The following is a 16,459-nucleotide window of genomic DNA, read 5'->3' on the forward strand; positions in this document are numbered from 1 at the left end:
AGATTTCTGGTGTTAAGAAGCCTGGCTCAGGGGGGAAAGGGCCATCCATAAGCCAACCCCCCTCTCCTGATGCAAAAACAAGTAATTTGCCTCCAGCAAAGGAAACTTTTATCTGTAACACTACAGACCCACCTCTTGACTGACACCCTGAACATGGCCAGGGAGAGTTAGTGATAAGAGGTGGGCAGCCAGTGCTACCCCCAAGCCAACCCTCACATGTTCCCCTGGAAGAACAAAATAAGGGTTTCCCAGGTCACAGTGATAGCTGGGCTGATCCAGCCTTGTAGGGATCTTCCTCTTCTCCTCCTGAGGTTGATGACAGAATACATGAAGATGCAGGAAAAGGCAGCCATTCAGTGTAAAGATTGAATAAGAGTCACCCACAAAATTGTTTATTGTATTTTTGCAGACACTTCCACACTGAGACCACTGTGAAAAATCTCCTCTGCTGTGGTTTGAATGTTTGTCTACTCCACAACTCATTGAAATTTAATTTCCCATGAAATAGTAATAAGAAGTGGGGGATGCGGTGGTTCTTAAAATCTATTTTAATTTTTAATTGGCACGCAGTAATTGTTTGTATTTATGGGGTACTGTGTGGCATTTTGACACACATATACAATTTGTAAGGATCAGATCAGGGTAACTGGCGCAGGTATCACTTCAGACATTTATCACCTCTTTCTATTGGGAATAATCTATTCATTCGTTGATGGATACCTAAGTTTATTCCATATCTTTGCCATTGTGAATAGTGCTACAATAAATATGCGATGGAGATGTGTCTTCAGGATACTGATGCAAATTCCTTTGGGTCTATACCCAGTGTAGGACTGCTGCATCTTGTGATGGTTCTACTTCTAGTTTTTTGTTTCCAATGATGCCTGCACAATTTACATTCAAGAAGTAGGACCCTGAAGAGGTGATTAGGCCAGGAGGGCTTTGCCCTGACAAGTGGTTTAGTGCCTTTTAAAAATGGATTTTTAAGTGCAAAGGCTCATGGCTCAGCGGTAGAGCGCTCACCTAGCACATGTGAGGTCCTAGGTTCGATCCCCAGCACCATGTTCTCTCTCTGTACTCTTCTGCTCTCATATCATGTGAAGAACGGTGTGCCTCCCTTCTAGTGGATACAGCGTTTAAGGCACCATCTTGGAAGCAGAGACTGCACCCTTAATAGACATGAAACCTGACAGGGTCTTCTTCTTTAACTTCCCAGCCTCCAGAACTGTGAAAAATAAATTTCTTGTTTTTTGGGTTTGGGTTTTTTTTTGGGGGGGGGGATTGAACTCAGGGACACTCAACCACTGAGCCACATCCCCAGCCCTATTTTGTATTTTATTTAGAGACAGGGTCTCACTGAGTTGCTTAGTGCCTCACCATTGATGAGGCTGGCTTTGAACTCACGATCCTCCTGCCTCAGCCTCCTGAGCCCCTGGGATTATAGGCATGTGCCACCATGCCTGGTGGAGAAATAAATTCTGTACTTTATAAATCACCCAGTACTATCTGGTCAAGGATACAATGGAGTCAACCAGCATAGGAAGAGAAAAAACTCTGAAGATTGGTGTAAATAACAAAAAATGAAGAGGCCATGGTAAAGAGAGAGAAAAGGTAGGAGGTGACAAGAGGGAGCACAGCTTCCCTGTGTCTGATTCTCCTCCATGAAAATGGGAGTGAGTCATGTTAAGTCTTGGATTCAGGTGCAAAATGCCAGCTGCACAAATGGAGGCTGGGAAGTTTCCTATGAGAATCAGGAGTGTGAGCTGATGACAAGGTCAATATAACAATATAATAGGTGTGACTGTTTTTTTTAATAGTCTTCAGATGCATGAACAGAAGTAAAACTGTTTTCAACAAATAAGGCAACAACACTTCTGTTCTTTCAGCATGTCTGTAGCAACAGCAATACCTTCTTAAGGGGGACTGTCTTACATTCCAGAGGAAAACTACCAGCATGGCAAAGGCTCATGGCTCAGTAGTAGAGCGCTCGCCTAGCACATGTGAGGTCCTGGGTTCGATCCTCAGTACCATGTAAAAATCAATAAATAAAATAAAGGTATTGTGTCCAACTATAACTAAAAAATAAATATTAAAAAAAAGAAAATAAAAGAAACCAGAGTCTCTGGAACAATCGAGGCTCATCCCAAGACCAGCAGGGTCACCTCTGGCATGAAGAGCATCCAACCCTTCTGACCATCTCAGCTCAGTGCCTCACCACCTTGGCTGTGAATCCGACAATCAGCAGCCTCTCTGATGATGAAAACACCCTTTCTTAATGCATCTCACTCCCAGGGCAAGTCAATCTAATATTGTGTGTGTGTGTGTGTGTGTGTGTGTGTAATTATATAAGCAATCATTTCTTTTTATCCTGCCTTATTTTAAAAGGAATTCAAGTAGCATACAGTGATGTCTACCGACGATGCAAAATAGCACCCAGTGAAGAATAGATAAGAAAGATAAATATCCTCTTATCCTACTGCTTCTCTTCCCCCACACTTTGTTTTTGCCTTGGGGTCCCAAGTCACAGTTGCCATCTGGTTGACCCAACACCTGCTCCGAATGAGCCTGCTTCAGCACAGGCGGCCTGAATGAAACCGGTGCATTCTTCTGCATCTGCTCTGATCCACTCCTTTAACACGGACTCAACATCAACTGTTAGGAATAAGAAACTTGGCAGACACAAGACAGGGCCACTTCCCCCAAAGAGTTGGCCAACTATGACCCTGCGTTCTTCCAATAGTGAATGAAAAGTTAAAGAAACTGGCAACGTTGAGTCGGTATAAATGTAGACAACAGGGAATTACTGTCTCTAAAAGCTTGAAGGCCTCCACATGATTCATCTTCTTATTTTGGTTTTTAATGATACTATTTTAGGTGCACTTTTATTTGAAGAGGCCACAGCTCCTTTCAGATCTAAGTAAATTTAGATCACAAATGAGTATATATAATCAAGCAGAGTGGCTTGATGGAAGAGTTTTAGAGCCATCCTGTTCGGTTTCAAATTCACATCTGGCTATTAGATATGACTTTAGGTTTGATTTGTTTGGATGATTTGATTAGACTTTGGGCAAGCTACTTGATATCTCTTAAAATCAATTTCTTCATCTTTAAAATGAGAATATTAATATATTATGAAGATTGAATGTCATGACACAGGCAATCCTCAGCCCGGGAGCCAGCACATGGTATGTGCTCGAGCAATAGTGACTTGTTACCCCTAAATATATGCATCTTTGAAGAAATACTATGTAGAAAAGGGAATAAAGGCAGTAGTGAGCTAATGTGTAATTCCATTATCATCACTTCTAGAAAGAACTCTTTTGATTAAAACTTTTACTCATTAACAAAAGGTTTACATTTCTGATATCTAAAACATTTTAAAACTCACAAGATCAAAAATTGCAAAAAAAAAATTGTTATAGGTGGACAAGCAGCATGACCCTCCCATCATGCTTCGGCTAACTGGCTTACAAATTCCTTCCCAACTATAAGATTTGAATTTGCACTAAAATCTAATAGAGTAACAACAGAAGAACCAAGCCAGCCCCTGGGAGGCCTCAGTCACCTGACCCTAGGAGACTAGATGAGAAGAATTGAAGGCCACCTTCTGAAATGATGCAAAGACAAGGGATTCCAAGACCAGAGAAAACTCAAATGGACATTGGCCAAACCCAGAGGCTAGATTATTTTGCTTGGCTCCAGGAAAAAAAAATGCAAGTCTAATCAACCGTCAATCAATGTTTATTGTATCCAGGACTGTGAAAAGCTCTAAGGCATATCCAAAAACAGGTACCAGACTTGGTCCCAGAAATAAGAACGAAACATCTGAAACACACTGTCAGATCATTTAGGTGGGCAACAGTTACAAACCTTCCTTTTCATCTCAGGAGCTGAGCTATGAAATGGCACCATTTTCTGTCACAAGCTGATCGGCCTGGGTCTTGTTCAGTACCCCTTCTAGACAATAAGGTGCCTGCCTGGAGGAGCTACGGTGTTTAATTCTGGAGACAATTGCTGCATCAGGCTGGTGATGGTATTCCCTAATGTGGTTCCTTTGCAAAATGCTCATCAGAAGAGTGAGAGGAAGAAGTAATGGAGGAGCTTTGCACTGAATAGTTTAAAAATGTGCACTTGAGCTCTTGAAAGAGAAGTGTATCAAAGCCAATGAGTAAAAACAACATCTAAAAAACACCTGTCATTATCAGGTAATTTCAAAATGAACTGTTATTTTGAAAGCGACATTTCTATTCCTCACAGATGAGTGTTTTGTTCCCAATCAAAAGCTTTTCTATGCATTTAGTCCTAAATGGTCACGCTGCCTACAAAATCTTCAATAAAACAATCTGAAGCCCTAGAGTAAACAAAATGTGTTCAGCGGAATGGCAGATTCCGGAAGCTGATCAGAAACAAGCACACACTGTCTGTCAGGGTGCTTCCTGGCCTCTTCTCTGTTTTATTCATTTATACTAATGTGTGGACAAGAGAGTTGAAAACATTTTGCTACAAATAAAACCTTGAGATTTATATGTAATTTCTAAGCTTATCCTTGGGAAAGAAGCCACAATCTGTTTTCAGACAAGAGTGAAACACTTGCAATTCCCTTTGAAAAACAACGTCCAATCTTCCCTTAAATTGAGATGCCAGAGAAACTAGATTGCTATTTAAATCAGAGGAAAAAATTAGCCCAGGTACACCAGGGTGGAAGGAGAGGCAAAGCCGACGCTGTGGTAAATAGCCTATGAATTCAAAATGCAGTCTTCCCTCCGCCCCCGGCAGATTTTGACTTCCAACAAATTAGAGAAATAAATTGGCTGTCCACCTACGATCTACTGGTAAACAAACATTTTTCACCTGCCACTACATGACCATCTTTTGAGCTGAGCATTTTAAATTCCATAAAGGATTGGGGAGTAATGATAACTCCTAGAGTTCACAATGATCTTTGGCAGGGCTCTAATAAAAAACAAAAATCTGCACCGAATCCAACCATTTTCCATAGTAATAGAAGCCTTTTTTTCCCTTTATTATTATTAGCATGGCCTGGGAGAGGTGGGGTAGAACCTCAGGGAGGGGCAGCAATTGACAACAGAAGCTAAAATATTTTGTCTCCTGGTAAACCCAAGAGATTTGGGATTCAAATGGGATCCCAAAAGCACAAACAAGAACCAACATCAGGAAGGAACTTAGCTAAACACCTTTGTGTTCAGCCGAAATGAACTGAACATTCTCGATGCACAGGGGCTTGCCAGCTAAGATTTCTTTGTGCTTCAGTAAATGGATTCATGGGTTGGGTCTTCTTTTTTTTTTTTTTAATGTTTTTTAATTGTCAATTGACCTTTATTTTATTTATTTATATGTGGTACTGAGAATTGAACCCAGTGCCTCACACATGCCAAGCAAGTGCTTCTACCACTGAGCCACTACTCCAGCCCCGGGTTGTGTCTTCTTACAAGCTGGATTAAAGGTTTGACTTCCTATTTCAGTAAGTCTCAGTGCCCCTGGTAGAATCATAACCCCAGATGTGTCCATTCCTCTCTTCAGGTCCCACAACCAGCTGAGACTTCTGCTGGCAGAGGATGGTAGGTTTTATGGGGAGGGAGGGAATCCATTCCAATTGGAAGAGTTTCTATTCCATAGAGGTGCTTTTATCTCTGCAAATATGTCCACTCGCAGGTTGGCTGGAACCAGACCTCTCTCTCCAAGGCAAGGGCATTTCAGGACTCAGCCCAAGGTGGGATCTATGTAGTCCAAAACTTTGCCATCAATAGAACACACCATCTGCCTTGCAGGGTTTTGGTGGCTCCCCTGTGAGAGCTGTTGGTCCCAGGTGAGGAGATGTAGCCAGAGATGAGAGCTCCTTATACAAAATCATTTCTGTAAAGGTTCAGGTGGGGAGAAGGGATGAGTGGAGATTTAAGTTAACCTACCATCCTGTCATTGAATTCTACACAAGTGGGCTTTGGTCAAAACAATACCAAATGCTAAGAAGCAATAACCTACTAGTGGTCTTTCAATGCAGAAAGGTTTAAAATTTGCCCTCTTTCCTAGTGAGCAAAGATGTGGGTGGGAAAGGAAGATAGTGTGGGTTTCTACAAAACAGAACAGATCACAAATGTGCTGATCTAACACCGTCAATGACATTTCGTCCCAGATGGCAAGGGAAAGAGACACTGGGATTTAAGGCACCTAGACACTTGCCAGCAGAATATGAAGACATTTGGGGGCAGTGGGAAAACAAACAAACAAACAAACAAACAAGAATCCTTGAATCACATGGTTTAAAAGTCACAGAGGTCGAAAAGCCACCTAAGGGCCAATTTTAAGAATAATAAGCACCGGAACCTCAAGAGGAATATGAACTTCCAAGTGCGGAGAGCGGGGATGCTGAAACATTCAAATCTGTCTAGAGATGTTATTCCAGGGCAGCAGGCTGAGCTGCTGCAATGTACACAAGTAGGGTGTAAAGTCAATGGGATTACATTTTCCTAATTATTTTCTGCTTGAGCTTTACAGCACATACACAAAATGAGATCAGCCGGGACTTGCCTCTCTAACAAATCACTCAGATTTAAACATTGCTCACATAAACAAAGGGGGGTGGGGCGGGGGAGAGAGGCACAAGGCTGGGAAAAAGACAGAGAAGGGCTTCTTCCATCACAGTTGCAAGGAACAAAAACCTGGAGGGGGAAAAGAGTTGTTGGACCGCCACCAAATCTCCCCCACTAGAGACAAGAGCCCATCTGCTGAGCTCGGCAACTTCGCTTTAACTACCATTCAGCTCGCGTCTCTGCAGAGATCTGTCTGCAGAGCTGGCAGATGGACCCCTACCTCCCCGAGTCGCTGTGTTATTTGTTTAATAAATTTAATTAATATCCATACTGCATTGGATTGCTCCCAGAAAGGGGGCCAAAGTGCTCCCTTTCCCCACTAGCTACATGATGAGTGATTTCCCAGAAAAGAGCAGATAACGGTGCCCCAGGGCCACTGCAAAAAATTTAAAGTACCATGTGCATACAGTACTTTGTATGGATTAATTTTTTTTGTGCTCTACTAATATACTTTTGATGAGTATTCTAACTTTATGAAATTATGCAATCCCCCAAATGGCAGAATTTTTCTTCTTTCGGATCAGTTAGCTCTGTTGGAATGTTTTTTAAAAGAACCTAGTGGAACCACATATCCAATACTTTTACCTATTTTCCCAAAAAAAATGAAGGGCCAAGAAAGGTAAGAAAGCTCCTTTTGGTGAACAGCTAATACTGTGGCCATCTTTAACAAATGGAAGACCTTCCTGGTCCTACCGAATTCATATTATTTTCCAAGCTGAAAAAAAAAAAATGTGGCTGTTGCCAAGTCAAAGAATGTAAAGAATCTTGGGGCAACTCAAGGCAACAACACATTCCTGTTAAGTGGAGTCTCTACAATTGATAAGTTGTAACAACAAAAATTAAAGCAGTGTTTCACTAGCCTTGCTATCCAATGTCATCCTGTCCTTCAAAGCAGATTTCATCTTAAACTAGATTTCCCATCGCATACCCCAAGAAAGACTGGTCCCTTGAGGATGTGAAAGGTGTTCTATGGAAAAGGGGTTTTGTGTAGGAAATAGTTCATCAAACAAGATGAAATAGGTTTCTTTACTGAAGCGTTTCTCAGTGCCTTTAATATGCTGTCAGGTCCTGTGGATATTCTGTAGAGGGGGAATGGCATTCAATAGAAAGGCAGCATTTCCTCAAGCTCAGGCCTGTTTGGTTTACTGTTATACCCCAGGACTTAATATAGGTCTGGCAGATCGTAGGTACCCATTAATACTTGTGGAATGAATGAACCAGTGAATGAATGCATGAGCAGAGAAGTGAACCCTCAGAGCCTTTGATTAGGGATAATCGTTGGGCACTTGAACCTGACCACTGATGAGATTTACATTTTTTTTTTTTTTTAGAAAAAACACAAAGGAGTAAAATCACTTCTACATTAAGGAAGAACTGAAGGTAACTGAGTCAAATACCAAATTTAGAGCTCTTCACTTTCAAGGTTTTATTTCCCTATTATAGGTTGATTCTGTATTTAAACTCTTCTCTGCAGCTAAATGACATACACAATCTCCACCCTCTTCATTTCTCTTTGCATCATGAAACCCTGATTTTTGTAGAATTTTTACCCTTTCAGATTCTTGGCAGTACCCTAATTTATTTGTCTTTTGTGTTTAATCCCGTCCTAGAAACTGAGTAATGAATTCGATTCCATCACAAGCACTGAGCAGGTGAGATTTTTTTTTTTTCATTACTCCTTTCAGTTGATTTCTTTTTAACTGCAAAATCTTACAAAGACAGGATTATTTGGGGAGTTTCCTGATAATCTCAGTGTTAAACTTGTTAAACTGAAATTAAAGTTTTATTTAAACTAATGGGAAAAAATTATTTCAATGTGGTCAGTTGGCCCTGGGTATGTATTTTGTCTTGAATGAACCTCCACTGCTTGCTGTCCTTGTGTGATTTTTCCCACCATACTCCATCCTACTGGATGGCAAGTTCACTTGTCTTTCTCACATAATTTCAGACAACTGCAGCCCTTCCTGTTTGTTCGGTACTTGGAGAATACACAAAACAGCACTCAGTCTTACATAGTCAGGAAAACTACCTAACTATAAATCTCCCCTCTAGTTCATTTGGCTACTAATACTTTCAAAACTTAAGGAAAAAAATAAAAAAGGTACTTCTACCTGGTGAGTTCAAACTATGGATTGAAGTGTTCCAATGACAAGATCTCCAAAGACTTTGCTAATGTGAAAACCTTCAGGAGAAGGTTAGAGAAGAAGGTCAACTGAGTTAAGCAATGTACCAAGGGTCTCAAGGCCAGGGAGTAGAATCATGGAGCCCCTGATAAGGATTAACTGGGTGGTAACTGCAGGTAAGGTGTGGGTTGAGGAGCCAGGTTAATGGGGGCATGGCTTTGGCTATATATTTTATCCTTGTTGATAGAGCTCTATCTGCTTCCTGGTGCCATGTTCCCACTGCTTTCCCCCACCACACACATCTGCCAAGATGTTCTGCTTCACTTTAGGACTGAGGAATGGAGCTGGCTGTCTGTGGACTGAGACTTCTGTGATAGGAGCCCTCTTCAAAGTCAAGATGGTGTGATGGCTAGTTCCTAAGCACACATGTGCGACTCTGTCAAACAACATGGTGCGGCCAGTATTTGTGCACATGCATGACTCTGTCAGACTAGGAGACACTGCCAGTAAACATGCATGCATGTGTTTTCCAAACAAAAGAAGAGCAACATGGCACACTCAGTACACATGCGTGACCCTGTCAGACCTCCCACCCCAGTGCACCCGTGCACCCATGTAACTGCCTTATGATATTATAGTATAGAACATGTATGTGAAGTGTATTTTTCCATGGGGAAGACAAAGGGGCCAATGTGTAAGAGAAGGTGGGAAGATTGGGGGACTAGCAGGGGCTCTACAAGGCAAAGCACCACTGCTTTCAGGGCTCAGCCTTTGGATGAGGATCCCCTGAGTCTGTGCTGACACAAAATAAACACTTCTTCCTATTGAATACCCAGGTGTCCTTCCCAACTCCTCCCTCTCTCTCTCTCTCTCTCTCTCTCTGCAAATCCCACAATACTGTGAGCACCCAAATAAAGTTTTTCTCCTCTAAAAGTGTTCTTGTCACTCTTTTGGTTACAGCAGTTAAAAAGCTTGGTAAAACAGAAATTGGTACTGAGAAGTGGGGTCGTTGCTGTGACTAACCTGACCATGGGGTTCAGAAGCTTTTGGAGCCTTTTGGAATTCACAGGAGGAATTTTTAGAAAGTTTAGCAATGCAAGCTGGAAAAGCCTTAGAATGTTGGGAGTGGACCTTAATGAGCAATTCTGGTGGGAGTTCAGAAGATCAGAATGCTGATAAGACCACAGATAGTAAAGACTTGGTTCATATGGTTTTAGGGGGAAAAGAGGACTCTATTGGAAATTGAACTAATGGACATTCATGTTATGTTCTGCCTAAGAAGTTGTTCGCATTTTGCCCATATCCTGAGACTTTCTGTGATGCTGAATTGAAAAGATGACAGACTTCTTAATCTGATGTAAGAAATTTCAGACAGTATTCAGTAAGTATTCAGACAGTGGCATGGATATTGCTAGCGGCTTTTAACCAAGTTTATTTGTTAATCAAGAGAAGAAAACAAAGCAGAAAGATTTGGAAAAACTTGCAGTTTGGCCAGGAAATTTTGAGTAAAATTGGGGCTAAGGAATGTATGGTTGTTAAAGATATTCAGCCACTAAAGACTTTGCCCAGAGACAATAGGCTAGATGGCCTGAGAGCAACTCAGGAATCGGCAAGATCACACCCATTTCAGGCTCAAGGGTGTGAAAGTAAATATTCCCTTGAGAAGAAACCAGGGGGGCAACCTGCCTGCACAAGGGATCCTAGGAATTTTTTCATCCAGGCACCCGGAGGCTGTTGCAGCTGTGGTCCCTGGAGGCTTGGCTACTGCTCAAGATGGCAGCAGACCTTGGCAGCAACCACATAATACTGGTTCTGCAGGAATGTAGGAGTTAGGGCTTCATGGAGGCTTCCACTGAAATTTCAAAGGAAGGCTTGAGAGGCCAGGCAAAGTGCAACAAGGTCAGCCAAAGGAGCAGTGGAGAGCTCTGAGATTAGGAAATGCCAGAAACATGGGACATCTGCCAATGAAAGCTGCAGGAATCGAGTGCAAATAAACCAAGAGAAGGGCCATGTGGGCTGCAAGCAGCAAAGTCGTAAGGGGCGGACCTATGCAAGCCCTTTGGAAAGAACAACAGGAAGCCATGTGCTCCAGATGCTGGACTTGAAGCTATAGGACTCTTCTGCCCAGCTGGATTTCAGTGTTGCTTTGGTTCCATCCCTTCTTTCTATGGTCCTATTTATTCATCTGGAAATGTTTACTGTGTGCCTTTATATATTGGATGTATGTACTTGCTTTTGATGTTTACAGGAGCTCACACTGAAGGCTTGCCTCAAGATTCAAAGGAGACTTTAGACTTGGACTTTTTGGCAAAGCTAGAAATGTTAAGACTATGGGGACTCTTGAAAATAGACTAAATGTATTTTGCATTTTGAGATGGGTATGTGCATTTGGGGGCCAGGGTCAGATGTTTAGATGTTAGGTGTCCCTGAAAGCTCATGTGTGAGACAATGCAAGAAAGTTTAGAGGTGAAATGATTGGGATATGAGAACCTTAACCTAATCAGTGCATTAATCCCTTGGTAGGAATTAACTGGGTGGCAACTGTAGGCAGACAGGGTGTGGCTGAAGGAGCTGGGTTGATGGAAATGTCATGTGATGTATATATTTTATCTTTGCTGAGTAGAGTTGTCTCTCTCTCTCCCTCCTTCTTGGTGCCATGTTCCCAGTTGCTTTCCTCTACCACACACATCCGCCATGATGTATTGCCTCATGGTGGGCCCAAGGAATGGGGTTGGCTATCTATGGACTGAGTCCTCTGAAACTGTGAGTCCCCAAATAAACTCTTCCAACTCTAAAATTGTTCTTGTCAGGTTGTTTGGTCAGAGCAGCAAAAAAAGCTGACTAAAACACTATCCAAATTGGCTTAGCTATATACCGGATTTTCTGTCCCTCATTTCAATGTGATTTCTTTTACAGGTATCACTTTCCATATTCTTTCTAATGTGAGGTGCTGTAATTGTTTATTTCCCAGGTCACCTCCTCCTCATTTCCTAAGTAATAATTAATACAGGCAACTGTGTTTAACATAAATCCAATGGAAAGACAAACACATACCTCTCTGCAGTAGTCTGCCTTCTCACCCAAAGACCTCATTTTCTTTTAAGACAACATGAAAAATTTAATTCCCAGAACAGTTCAACAAAAGTTTTGATTGTTTATCATCTACAATTATTTAAAAGGATGTACTGGGAGCCTCTTGTGTGCTAGCTCTCTCTCTCTCCTGCTCTATGCTTCATAGGAAATGTTCTGTTATCACTGCTTCATATGATAATTAGTTATTCTTTGTAGTATAAAAATGATCCTCAAAATTTTGCAGTTTAAATAGAAAACTTTTTTTCACTGTTTCTGTGGACAAAGAATCTGGGCACAGCTTTGTTGGGCATCTCTGGCTTTCGTTTTTCATAAAGTTGCAGCCAAACTCAACTGGGGCTGCAGCCTTATCTGAATACTCAACTGGGTGGGTGGAGATCCACTTCCAAGTTCACTCACCTGGTTGTTGGAAAGATCTAGTTCTTCAAAAGATGCTTAATTAAGGTTACAGTTGGCTGTAAGAATTGGCAAGATCAGACCCATCTCAGACTCAAGAGTGTGAAAGTAAATATTCCTTTGAGAAGAAACCAGTGGAGCAACCTGCTTGTACAGGGGTCCTAGGAATTTTTCAACACGCTCAGACACTCTGGCACCCAGAGGCTATTGCATCTGTGGTCCCTGGAGGCTTGGCTACTGCTCAAGATGGCAGCAGGTCTTGGAAGCAACCACATGATACTGGTTCTGCAGGAATGTAGGAGTTAGGGCTTCATGGAAGCTTCCACGGAAATTTTCTTGCTGACTATTAGCCAGAGTCCTCCCTCAATCCCTTGACACATAAGCATCTGCACAGGGCAGCTGACAGTGTACAGCTGGCTTTCCTCAGAGGGAAAGGAAAGTCAATCCTGAGATCAAATCTCAGAAATGAAATCTATCACATTGGCCATATTGTATTTTTTAGAAGTGAGTCCTAGAGCTCAGCCTTACACTCAAGGGGAAGGAATCACACAAGATGTGAATACCAGAAGGCACAATCAATGGGGGCCATCTTAAAAGAGGCCTACCATAGGAAATAAACAGGGTGGAATTTTGTGATTCTTTAGATACGTGTGCATGCACATGCACACACTCACACACACAAATGAATTTTTACATATTAACTCTTATTTTCCAGTATTTCTGTCTTAAAGTTAAATGAACACTTCAGAAAAATGCTCATGCATAGCAAATATCTTCATTCATTCAACAACTATTTACAGAGTGCATAATAAAACTACCCAACACTGTTCTGAAACATTTTTTTAAAAGAGAAACAACTAAAATTGTGTAGGAAAAATTCACCAAGACTATGACCAAGCTCCTCTCCCCTAAGCAGAGACACATGGAAAATAAAGATTAAGAAAAACCATTGTTCTTTGTAATTAAAACAACCTCAGCACTTATTGTTAGAGACTATTTTAGGAGCATTTTCTCAGACTAGAACTGTGATGAGCAAATCCACTTGCCCACAGATATAAGACACATTATCTCATAGTAGGTTCAATGATAATGGGCTCTTTCTGTTCTCATTTGCCTTCCTCATTTGTCTTATATTTTGATTGATCAGAATTTGGAGAGGAAGAAGGATATTCAAGCCCAGTACTCCTCAACTAGGGGCCATCAATGACAGAAAATGGCACAAACTGGATGCCTCTGCCCTGATGCTCAGAAAATACATCAGCCCCTCTATATTTTAAATGCCTTAAGGAAAAAGAAAAGGACAAGGGTAAAAGGAAAGTATTCTTACTTGATGGAACGCTTACCAAGAAGAAACTGGGAAAATCCAGAATTCTCTGAATTTATCTTGAATTGATAAGACTTTTCCTCCACCTGTGGCCATCAATCAATCAAAATGAAGGCTCCTGACCTCAGTTTGCTTCAGTTACAAACAAATAACTAACATTTCATTTTTGAAAATCAGGTTTTATAAGGATTTATACTCATTACTCAGGCAAATACTTTACCACCTTAAGTGCCAAGAAGGAAAGAGTAATAGAGGGAGAAGGAAAATGATAGAGAATTGCTTAGTCAAGGACCGTGTCTCTAGAGAGGTGACAAGTAAGCTAGGTTGTGCTGAAAGAGAACATTCCAGACATGTAAAAAGTAGGAGAAGAGTGTTCTAGGCAAAGGGAACACTTTTCCTGATAAGAGGAAGATCTTGGCATCTTAGAATCTAAAGGAGGCTCCCACCTAAGCATACGGGTGGGGTGGAGAGAGGAATAAAATGAGATCATACTGGCTACTGCATGGAAAATGGAGAGGGTAGGCCTAGAGGTGAGGAAATGGGTTATGAGGTTGCTGTGGTCATTTTAGGTAAAAGATTATGATTAGGTATGAAATTAGGTAATGCTTCTGATATTGTTAATAGAGACAGAAGTCAGAGGTAAGAGTATTTAGCAAGTAGAAGTGACAGGTGAGATTCCATGGTGGTGGTAAAGAAAGAGGTAGAAAGGGGAGGAAGGAAGGAGGGAGTAAAGTGGGGAGAGACAGACCGACAGACATGACTTCCATGGAGATGACTTCTATGCATCCGGGTTAACAACCTGGTGATTAGTGAACTTCAACTTGACCTGTCTCTTTTGACTCTGAGAAAGCAGCTTCCCTTCTGCCTTGAAAAAATTTCTGCAGGACCTAATTTCTACTCCTTTTCATTCTGTCAGTCACCAACAGAATCCCCCACTAATTGGGAAATCATATGGGAAACAAATTACAGAAAAATGTCCCCAGAAAGAGATGCGAGAAAAAAGAGTATGTGTAGAATCAAGGAAAGGTTTTTACTGATCATCCTCTCCAACCACTTTGACAGATAAAGGGTGACTCAGAAGTTAGGAAGTTGTGACCAAAGTCAAACAGCTAGTTAAGGGCAGAACCAAAGCTAGAATCCAGCTCTTTTGATTAAACAAAATATAAATGAAGCCCCACCACAAACGAGGGTAGTGATTACCTGTACTTAATAGCCCTGTGTTCCTACTTTCCTTACCTCCTTCCTCCAATCACTGGTGAAAAAGGTGTGGCCTTTGAAAGCACATTGAAGAATAAGACTTGGCACTGATTTTTGAAAAGAGCCTGCTAAACATAGGCTATAGGATGTTAAGTTGTACAGGGAAAGAAAGGAAAGAAAAAGAAAGGGAAGGAATTTTTAACCTCAAATTATGTTGTTGAAAAATAAACAAATTTAGACTCTATATGAACCTTAATTCATAATTCAAATAAAACCATTATTTTGGTTCACAGTGAAGCCTGGTTTGCTTTTCTGGGCTATAAATGACAATGAAATGTGTGTGAAAGCTTAAATATTTCAATTTTCTAAGTCAAAGGATCTCATTGTATAAGCTTTTCTACTAGTCCAATTCTAGTTCTTTTTCAATATGGAGAAAGGCAACAGATTGTGAACTCAGAAAGAGGTAACAAATGAACAGAGAAGAAGGGAAATATAAAATATCATTATTTTAGCTCTAGTATTCCCATCCTGAATGACATTTCAATACCAGAGGCTTCCTGCTCCCCTATGTACTAACATTTACTTTTAACTTCTCTTTACAAAACCCATTCTGATACAAATTCAGAGAAAAATCTATGTAAAATATTTCCTTCAAATTGTGACTCATCTCACTGTAACGTGTTTGACTACATTCCAGTTCTCAGGAAGAGGCAACTTGGAAGTCTTCATGCAGAATTCTATCTCCAAGCTTTTAAAAAATATATGCTTATGTCAACAGACCCAATTTTACATGAGATACAAATAGCTTTCATACACATTTACACCCACCAACAGAGAAAACAATCTAGCCTTAAAGCTACCACTTTCCCTAAAATTATGGGTAGCCTATGCAAGTTGAAAGTGTCTGCCTGAAAGCTTTAAAGCCAGAATTAATTTTGTTTGTTTTAAGATATGCACCAAATTTCTTTCCTCTTAATAGGAAAGTTAGTTCCTAGGCCTGGGTACCTTGCAAATGTGAAGTCTAGAAAGACCAATTGCTTCTCTTGATTTCACACTCTCATTCTCAAAATGGCTAGCTCAATTTAGATAACACTTTCCTGCAAACGCTCATTATAACCCTCATTGTACAACACAATATGACCGCTCAGAAAGTTATGAGTCATGGAAAAGAAGTTATAGAGGCTTCTCTAAACGAAATAAAAGCATTTATTGCCAACCTCAGGAGATAAAAGTCGAATCAGTCTTCCCGTGAGGCAGTGAATCGGTTCCATAACCTCCCACAAGATTCTTCTCAAATAATTTGCAAAGAAAACTAGCACTGCCTTCACCAAAATAGTTGAAAATCATCCAACTGTGTTTCTTTAATTCATGATGAATTTATGAGAGTTGCTAATTTCTTGTCAACAGAAAGATCCAACTTGACTCTGCTCCCATTCAGTTTTGTATTTAAGAGACATCTTGTGACTTGAATAATAAAGCTTAATCCAATTAAGGTTTGGAGGCCCCTGGCATTTGTTTATGTCATAAACAAAGGACACTGTCACAAAGCCAACCGGCTATCTCCCCAAACTAGCTCAGGACCTAAAGGGGTGACTCAATCCACAGCCAAGGAACCGGTAGACCTCCAATCCCATCAGGCTGGGAAGACAAGGGAGAGGGAAAGGGTAAGTCTGCTATTTCATTTATGTCTTTCTCCAGTATGTTCAGTTTTTCTGCAAATA

General features: G+C 41.0%; 1 protein-coding gene across 10 annotated transcripts in view; it reads right to left on the minus strand.

Moving 5' to 3' along the window:
* The window catches only part of LOC308632719 (uncharacterized protein), a 322,166-nt gene that overhangs the window by 256,253 nt on the left and 49,454 nt on the right, over positions 1-16,459 (minus strand). The window contains exon 1 of one of the 10 annotated variants that reach the window (XM_081265034.1): positions 1,024-1,163. The exons of the other annotated variants lie outside the window; for them this stretch is intronic. The gene's annotated coding sequence lies outside the window, so the exon portion shown is untranslated. Of the gene's footprint in view, positions 1-1,023; positions 1,164-16,459 lie in introns of those variants that run through there. 10 annotated transcript variants of the gene reach the window in all.

Source organism: Spermophilus citellus (genome assembly GCF_964194105.1).
Source record: "Spermophilus citellus genome assembly, chromosome: 2".
Lineage (NCBI taxonomy): Eukaryota > Metazoa > Chordata > Mammalia > Rodentia > Sciuridae > Spermophilus > Spermophilus citellus.